Source organism: Erithacus rubecula (assembly GCF_903797595.1).
Source record: "Erithacus rubecula genome assembly, chromosome: 3".
NCBI lineage: Eukaryota > Metazoa > Chordata > Aves > Passeriformes > Muscicapidae > Erithacus > Erithacus rubecula.
Window position 1 is genome coordinate 66,406,762 of NC_136689.1, and position 10,215 is coordinate 66,416,976.

Here is a 10,215-nt window from a genome sequence, read left to right on the forward strand (position 1 = left end):
TTAACCTCAATAAAACAAGAATTCTCAGGCTGTGAATTGAGCAGCATGTGGAAATTGTAGTAGCTGAGCTAAAGATGCCAGTTAATTTATGGGAATCCTGTATTTAACAGCTTTGCTAATTGTTGAGGCAAAGGCTGTTTTAGCTGGTAAAAACATGACACCGGACTTGAATTGTGCAATTCCTCTTTATGGACATACATGGTAGAGAGGTCAGAGAGAAAGTATTGAATTCCACATTACAGGCTGTCAAAACTGATTTGATAGAATAGCTGCAGGCTTCCCTATTGCCATTCAGCAGCTTATTTAACTTGTTCCAGGGACCATAGTACAGGCATATGGGTGGCTGAATGTGATTTGACTTGATGCTGAGCTCGCTATCTTCCCCTCAACTCTCTTCTCTAAATACAGAAATTCCATGCAGAGAAGCATAGGTCTGTACTAGCAGGCAACTTGAGAGCTCAGGTAAGATTCTAAGCTTTTTGTCTTCAAGAATAAAATTTGTGTGTCCCAGAAGTAGTCACTAACCTGTCCTTTACTGCCCTGATTCTACAAGGCAGTCAGTTCCCTTTGGGAGGATATGAGATGATGGCAGATTTCTAGGCTCAAAAGGCAGTCCAGAGCATAGCATACAATCTTAGTCACTTGTAGATATCCTGACAATAGCTGTCTCCAAGTTACATGTTTGCAGCGCAATTGTTTGCTCCTGGTCCCTGCAGCAGGAGATGAACCTCTACCCAGGCAAGGGAGAGCAGTGCAGCTGCATCCTGCTGTGCATTTTTGCAAAGGTAAGTGTTGTTTCTTTACAGTGAGGGAGGGGGGATTGATGTTCCTATGTCCTTATAGGATGCAAGAACCGTGAATGAATCTACAACATTCTTAGCAGTAGTTAGCAAAGTTTCATAGATCCTAATGTTACGAAGCAAGAGTGAAATCCCTTGTGGAGTTCAGCAGTTACCCAATGTGTAAACTTAGTTCATCCAAACACCACTTAGGGGAGTGATGCTGCACTAGAAAAAAAGTCTTGCTAAGAGAACTGCTACCAATGCTACAGTTACTGCAGACCTTACTGCTCTGAAAGAGCTGGTATTCACATGTGTGCAGCCTCTATTGTGATCCTTTACTGAAATGCTTACAAGGCATTACTGGAATAAAGAATTAAAAGGGAGCTGCTGTGCATAACTAATATCTTGCCTGTTTTGAGTCCTCAGCCTGTGGACACTGCTCTGAATGTATGCTGGTCTTTGCTGATGTCTTTACTGGCTACGCTGGTGTGTGCAGGACAACAGGGACTTGCTGAAGCTTTTCTCTCATTTGTAGGTTTGGTTCTGGTGTACAGAGGAGTGAGAAGCTCTTAAACTGCTTGGGCTGTCAGTAAACAAATATAGCTGTGAATACAGCACTTGTATTTCTTAGCACTTGAGCAGTTCTAGGATTAAACGTTAGACAAATTGAGGTTGTTTTAGTAACTGAGTTAATACACGCTGCCTCAGGCCCTTTGGGGAAATAACACTGTATCTGGTTGCCACAGTAACCTTGCCTTGTAATTACCTATCTGAGTTGCACTTGGAACTGCTTGTCATACAGCTTTGAGTCAGCAAACGAACCTAAACAGTTCCACTAAGAGTAGACCTTGGTCTTTGATAGTAAAGATCTTCCTTTCAGCTATGACACTGTAGCAGGTTTCACTAGTATTCAACATGTCTAGCATCTAATTCTTAGTGTAATTACACTCTGTCTCTAGCTAATCCTTAAATATAGCTACCCAAGTGACACATTTCACTACAGCTCCCCTACTAGAAAGTAGGACACCATCCTACATGGCTTGCTGTTTGTAGTCTGGCTGCTTTTTTTTTTTTTTTTTTTTTTTCTTAGAGGAAGAAAACCCAGGAATAGAAATACTCTAGAAAGAAACATGTCCTTTCATAAATCCTGCATGTCATAATAATTTAAAAAATAAATTAAAAATAAACCCATCATTTCAGTAGGAGTTGAGAAATATAGAAAAAGAGGATACTGAAAGAATTGAAGGGAAGGTTCAAAGCCTGGTAGGAACAGTGAGTCAAGTACAAGAGAAGTCAAGTCTCATCCTGGGCTTGGGACTGCAGTACCTATTTTTGTCTATCTTTGATCTTTTGCTATATTTATTGCCCAGGAGACCTTTCATTATAAAAACTGGAGCTGGCTGCTATATGCCAAACAACAAAGAGGTGTCTTCACAAGTCTTTGTGGTTGCAATTTTTCTGTTTCACAAAGAAAGCAGAACCACTGGAAGGATTTCACATTAGGTTATCTGCCTCCCTTAACTACTCCTGGGTGTAGGTTTATATTTGTCTGTGTCATGGTCAATACATTTAGGACCCAAGGTCATGCATGAGGCATCCTGTTTGGAAGAAATGGGGATAGATAATACAAATTTAGTGGTCTGCAGATTAAACCACTTACAATGACTAATTTGTGTTGAGATATAAGTTAATAATATAAAGCAATCTAGTTTCACTTCCATAGATCAGTTGTAGCCTGAAGGGAAATATTCTTCTCTGTTGACAATTAGAGCTGATGGTGTTGGAGAAGGGAACAATAGCTTTTTTTTTCCTTTTTTTTTCTGAATTCCTTTTGTTAAATGTGTGGAATTTTTAAGCATGCTAATGGAGTGTCTTGACCAAGGCAAACAATCAGTGCTTGACTGCTGTTAAATTCAAGAGGATAAAGATATATAAGGCTGCAAAAATGACAAGGCAGCATACAGGTTTAATTTAAATAGGAATGGCATGAGTTGTGGTAGCACTGGGATGCCCTCTCTCCTAATTTCTCTTCCCCGTTTATTTCTCAAACCACAGTCTAAACCACTGTAGCAATAATGTTGTGGAAATATAATACAGTATGTGGTCTGATATTTCAAAACTCTTAATAGGATTCCAAGCTTACATCTGTTTTCCAACAGATGTTTTCCAGTCTTTCAAGAAGAAGCAATAATGATTTTGCTCTTCCCAAGATACATGAAATGTCTATATAAATCAAAAATTTGGTTGCATTAAGCATAAAATGGTCCTGGTGACATGACAGTGTAAGACTCAAACCAGAGGCCTATCCTCTTGACAGGTGTATCCTCCCAGAAGGTATGAGGTGAAGAACAATATAACCAAAGTAGCAATAGGATTTAAAACTGAAGAAAGAAGAGAATTCAGATGTTTGGGTCTTCTCTCCAGTGAATTTCCTGCACAAACAGGGCAACCCCCTAATCTGTGCAGGGAAATCTGCTCATGAATGATATCATGTGCTACATAGCTCAGAAGTGTGTTATGCTAGTAGGTTTTTCTATATATGCAAGTTCTATGTGCTTAAAGAAACCATGATGGACTGACAGAGTCCTTATGGGATGGTGCTGCAATGCACTGCTGCAAAGCATGGTTCTGGTGCCTGGAGCAACTCTGGCAAAGTGGTGCAAGAGGGACAAGTTTTCTTACCTCACTTGAAAAAGTTGGGGCCTCTAACAATACTCTCTGCATTAAAAAGAATTCTCTTGTTTCCTTTGTTCTTTGCACTCCCTGTAATCCCCATAGCCAAGTTATGTCTCAGATCAGGATGAAACCCAGTGGCTTTCAATAGGGCAAGTTTCATGGTTGCTCCACTGAAGTCACTTTCCAAACAACCCCCTCTCTCACCCAAAAGAATCTAAACCTAGCCCCCCTCATCTCATTTCATTACGGTTTTTTTTTGTAAGAAGGGCTGTTAATCTAGATTAGATTCTGCCTCACAGTGGGAGGTGCTTTAATTACTGCTTTCTGTTTAATGAAGCCTAATATTTTTGTTTGCTATAGCTATGAGGTGGTAAAAATCTTCTCTAGAGAAATCATGTGACTATTATTTGATTCACAACTTTTTTCCCAAAGGATGTTATTCTACTTTTCTTCTCCACATTAAAGCATAATGAACAAATACTTTAAGGGACTGTTCAGAAATGGTAGCTTGAACATGAGTTACAGATAACATTATTCCTCAAGCCTGTTCATTGTAGGGAAGGCACTGTTTTTCATTTACAAAACCCCTTCTAAAGCTTCCCATGTGTTTTTTCAGCTGCTTCTGCATTTCCACAGAACAAAGCTTGTGACACTTTTGATGCTTTATATGTGCCTGGGGTAATCTGAGTAAGGTTATTTTTCCCTCTCTTTCTTCAGCTAAAAATAAACCTCTACAGAGAAGGAGCTGATTTTGTATGTGGCCAAATAAAAAATAATTAAAAAAAAAAAAGAGAATTTTTTACCTTCCTATCTACAATCCATTCATACTAAGCATGTGCCTTTTGATACTTCAGCAATCATCTGTCTTGGTCTATTTGTTATTTATTTAGAAGGGAAAGAGCAGACTATTTATTCTCAGATTGTCCCATTTAAATGGGTCTTATCTTTAGCTTGCCTGCAAGAAAATTGAAAATTGAACCCATTTGGTTGCAGGAAAGTGCCTCAGGGCATGATGCATTTTGGAAAAAGACATTTCTTGGCCCTGAATTTCCTGGACACTTGTCCAGCTGGAGCACTCTGAGCACTGGAAACCGAGGCAGAAGGGAGGGTGTTGGGGAAGCTGTGAAAGCCTGCCCATCCCCAGACATTCTGCCAGCAAAGGACACAGTGCAGGAGACAACTCCTCTCCCTGAGAAGTTTAACAAGAAGTGAGCTGGTTCCCTGCTCCTAGCTTCACTCCTATTTTAAGTATTTTATTTGTGAATCTGCCAGAAAGAAAAATTGTGTCTCTGAAGTGTGTGTATAAGAAGGCTATCTATTTACAGTATCTAGGTAAAAAAGAAATAATTTAGAGTAGGTCATTCCTTCCTCCCTACTCAAAGTCATTTTTCCCTTACGGGCAGAATTCTACTTGTAAGGGAACAAATCAAGTTAGCTCTGTTAAATTCTTGTTTATTAACATTTGATTCTTGTAGTGTAGAGATTTTCCAACTAGTCTCAATTTATCCATATGTCATCCTTTATAATCAGGTTATTTTTCCCACTTGGCTTCCTTGGAAAGTTTAACACATAGTTTTTTGGGTTTGTTTGTTTGGTTTTTTCCCTTTCTGGCAAGAATGCTTGTATCATAGTAATTAAAAACAAAACAAAAAAATTAGCAATAGTTCAGTTTAAGCAGAATGTGAAAAAAACCCACACTTGCTTCAGAGGATGAAGTGGCTACCCTGGCAGAGGTTGTGTAGTTTATTCAGTAAAAGGTTCTGTGTTGTTTTGCAGTGAAAAATTTTTCCACATTTTCCATGAATGTAATAGAAAGATACTGCCTACCTCCATAGTGAATAATTAAACAGGGGTTTTAAGCAGAATTCAAATAGTCTCACAACCAGCTTTACAAACACTTAATGAAATTCAAGCATTACTTCTTACAGCATGCTTCTCTGCATCCAGCATAATGCTGGTCTTATAATTAGTAAATTAATTTTGTGGCTTTTTTTGGTGGGAAATTTTAGTTAAAACAATTCCAGCTCCACCCTAGCAGGCAGGGATTAGAGATTTTATTGGCATTGAGCAAATTGCCACTTCCACAGGCAGGGCTGATTCAGGATCCTCCAGCTGCTAAAAAGGATGGTCCTATTCCCCTTGCCCCACTTCAGGTGTTACCTCTGTGTCATTTCCTCCTCTGCCAGCTCTGGGGCATGTCTGACCCTTTCACCAGTTTTTTTCTCTTCCCTAATTCCACAGTTAAAGACAGAAAACTGAGGAAGTGGAAGAAGGTTTTTCTTCAATTAGGTGGTGTGCCAGAGGGAGAATTTGTGCAAAGAAGGAGGGAAATGTGGGCAGCTGGAAGCAGGAGAGAGTAAAACAAGGTATTTAGTTGATTCAGCCATCTAGTGCAACATCACCCTGAACTCTCCTGCAGAGAGCCTGGGCAATTTTAAACAATGTACCCTGAATCCCACCACCAACTACTGCATTTCTTATCAGATCTCATGAGATGTAGTTCAGAGTTTGCCCAGTGTCAGTTTGAGTTACAAATAACTATCAGATTGCAAGAAAGCAAGGAGGCTAAGGAACAAAAGAAACAGTAACTAGTAGATCAGTCTTTATCTGCACCTTGTTCTCGATAATGTGCAGGAAATGAATTGCCCTGGAAAACATGATACCAACATTTCATTTATATTGATACTGGAATCTTAGTCATCTTTTGATTGGAGGACCCAGTTTGTAGGGATATCAGATGTGTTTCATCTACTGAGCAATCTAAAAAGGTAGATGCAGCCTGGATGGAGGCAGGAGCCATCTGGCTGATAACCCAACACATCTGGTGTACCAAGAGGAAATAATGAGAGGCTGCTTGTTTTGCTTTTCTTCTCAGTAAATTGCTGCCTGATGATGAACACCACATTCTCCTCTTTTTGGAATCGTTTTGTGACATGTGATCATGTTTATTATGTGGAAGCCAGAGAATCGGGGTTCTGTTTGCTGTGTCCTGTACAAGCACATTCACAGAAATGCCTGACTCTCTGAGCTTATAATCTAAATTCACAAGAGAAACCATATGGTGAGGAAGAAATATTAGATTCATGGAGAAGCAGTTTGCCTCTCTAAAGGTGCATGGATTATTTTAGAATTGACAGTGTCCCAAATGGCTCTGTAGTGTGATTTTCTCTCACACGCTTATCCTCTCTCCTTTTTTGTTCTTGATCAAATACACAGACCCTCAGGTATAATAAACACAAGTTCAGAGGGCTCTAAAAGTGAACTGCTTTTGCTCATTCATAAAAACATGCTTGTATTTAATAGATTCTAATGCCTGCAGTGAGTTGTAATATTGAAATAATATTGATTTCCCTTTTAGGTATTTTATTACTAGCATTGAAATCACTTTCACAATTATTCCATCCTCTTGCTGGCAGAATATTTTTCTGTCTTAATGCATATTGCAAATGATTAAGTATCATGTTCCAAAGGTGACTTCATACAGTCCTCATCAAGTAGGAACATCATAGTTACCAGGTAGAGGCAAACAATAAGATAATGAACAGAACCTGCTCATTTGAGTACCAACAGAAAGACTCAAAAAGCCATGTAGTCTTTGATATACATGCCTGAGCAACACGTGATATCATCCATCACAAATCACTGAGAATAAAGCCACGGGCAGACATTTTGTGTACTTTAGAAGCTTTCCTATTTGTACACTTGTGATTTTATTTCAAACAATGGGAAATCACAGACAGACATGAAAATATTGTGGGATCCCTGTTGCCTCCCTTGTGCATCCATTGCCAGGCTCCACTGTTGCCTTGGAAACTGGGTAGGCAGGGCTTGATGCAGGCAGGGAGGAGGTTGTGGCAGTTTCAGCTTCTGAGGAGCTCATGGGTGTTCCTGGGCACATGCCCTGCCTTTGTATGAATGGGAGAATTTCAGCTTTCATTTGTGATTCTGACAGCTTAGAATTTATACAGCTATATTAAAAAACCCCAAGCAATAGGGAATTCCCATATCTATATGAGTATCCTTGATGGCTAAGATTTGTTCAAGTGTTTGCCATAATGAAAGGTTCTGAATTGACGTTCAAGTAGTTGACATTTAGTTTGGTTCATTGTGTGTTCATGGATGTTCAGCATTGCTGAAGATGAGGGAACCTGTACACATAAACGTGTACTTCCCTTTAGGTACTCAGAATAAAACCTGGAGCTACATCTCCATCCTGGAAAAAACAGTGGGAATCTACAAAGAGACCAGTACTACAGTATCTAAGAATTAGTTTGCTAATAAAAGCCCGGAATTCTTAGTGGAATAACTCTAAAGGAGATCACTGCGTGCATGTGGGAAGATGACATCTCAGGGAGTGTTCAGGTATCTGCAAGAGAAGAATCATAATGCTTCAAGTCAGGCCTTTGTGGATTGCCAAGAATATTCTGGCACCCAAAAAGTTCTTCAGTGTCTGTGTGGATCCCTCAGAGAGGCCAGAGTTGCAGTTGTTCTGCAGTTCTACCAGTAATTAGATGTAACTGCCTGCTGCTGCCCAAAAAAGTGGGTTATGCCTAGAGCAAGTACAAACGTATATGCATAAGTGGTGTGAACAATAACAAAGGCTGCCTATGATTAAGTGTTGCTGAAATATGTCAAAGGAAAACACTGAGGACAGCTGGGTTATAAAGAACACAAACTCCTAAAGAATTCGGTGAAAAGATCTCAGTGCCAGCACAGTCCTGAATATTTTGTGATTGCAAAAGCCACATGGAAATGCACCACATTTAATTCCCTGTGTTGCAAAGCTTAAGCCAATCTGTGCTTATGACATTTCACAGCAGCTGAGGTTTTTGCACTAGGGAAGAAAATGAGCTACAGTTGATAAGAAAGTCAAATCACTGGAGCAAACTGAGAACCACTTTTGAAAATACAGCCAAAGCACTTTTTCAAGGTCACAGCAGCCAAATTCCAAGCAAAGATATGGCACTTCTCTAGCCAGTAGTACTTCCTGCTGTTGATGAAAAAAAATAAAAAAGAGTGAAGCTGGTAACATTATGCATTGATTTATATTGTGTTAAGCATAGCTAACCTGAGTATTATGTAAAACATTCTGATCATTCTGACTTCATTCTTGATAGTGGTAATGATTTCCCACATCAATTATTACCTCACCTTTGCAAAAATCTTATTTTGAAGGTGTTATATTTGCAATATAATGTTACAATGTAGCATGAAACTGAAATGAATTAACTGTCAGTCTGGTGTTGCTGATCACACACAGCCTCCCACTCCTTTCTTTCCCTTTCATACAACCACACATTTGTGGAGGTTGGAGAGAACCTCTGTGATCATCTAGTCTAGTAATTTATTTTGCCTGGCAAGGTCAGCTAGAACAGGTTAATCAGGGTTGTTCCCCCTTGGGTTTTGACTGTCTCTGAGACTGGACACACCACAATCTCTCTGGGTAACCTGTACCAGAGCAGAGCTGTTTTTCTGTTGCTTTTCTTAATGTTCCAATTTCTGTATTTCCATCTGTGTCCATTGCCTCTCCTTCTGTCACTGCCTCTGAGAGGAGCCACACCTCTGAGAGGAGCCTGGCTCCATCTTTTTTACTGCTTCCTGTCAAGTATTTACACATACTGATAAGAATCCCCTGAGCCTTCTCCAGGAAAACTGGTCCCAGCTCTCAGCCACTCCTTGTATGCCACATGCTCCAATTCCTTAACTGCTTTCATCCTTTCATTGGACTCCAGAATGCCCATCTCTCTCTCATCTTGGGGAACTCAGAATTAAAAGTAAAACCCCAGATGCACCTCACCACAGCTTATCCCTTTCCTTGACCAACTGGTAACAAACTTCCTTAAACAGAGATGTTGGACAACCCTTGCTGTTAGGACACACTGCTCACTCATGTTCAACTTGGTGTCCACCAGGATCTCCAGGTTTTTTTAGCCAAGCTCCTTTCCATCAGGGTGGTCCCCAGCATGTACTGGTTCAGTGGGTTGTTCCTTTCCAGGTACAGGGCTTTGCACTTCCCTTTGTTAAACTGCATGAGGTTCCTGTCAGCCCATTTCTCCAGCCTACTGAGGTCACTCTGGATTGGCAGCACACCCCCTGGTGTATCAGCCCCTCCTCCCAGTTTTGTATCATCAGCAGACTTGCTGAGGGTGCACTCTCTTGCCATTTAACTCACAAACGAAGCAGTTAAATGGTGTTGGCCAAGGATCAGTCACCAGAGTACAGCACCAGCAGCTGGATTCTGAATTTCATGTTGCTGATGTCAAGCCCTTCAGCTTGGCAGTTCAGCTAGTTTTCACTCCATCTCACTGTCCATTTATCTGGGCCATACCTCATCAATTGCCCCACAGGGATGTTATGGGAGACAGTTCAAAAGCCTTCACAAAATAAACAATGTTAACTATGCCCAGCCTATTGATACTTGGCAAAGCTTTAGAGCTTGCATTACCATGCTGTCCCCTTGGCCCTTTAATGTTGTGCTTAAGGTGACCTCTCTCCAGTTCCATTATGCTGAACACATGGTACATTGTTTTGCATTCTCTTTACTAACCTATGCCTTCATTCATTGTGGTCTGTCATCTCCCTTCCCTGGTGCTAGTGTAAAACTGTTCTCAGCAGAGTGGCCAGATGGGTGGCAAAGCTACTTTCACTTCTGAAAAAAAAAAAAAAAACCAAAAAAATCAGAATTGTCAATCAAGTACTGTTTTACAATCAAGTTCAATAGTTTCTTCACAATCCATTATAGACCCTGCTGAAATTT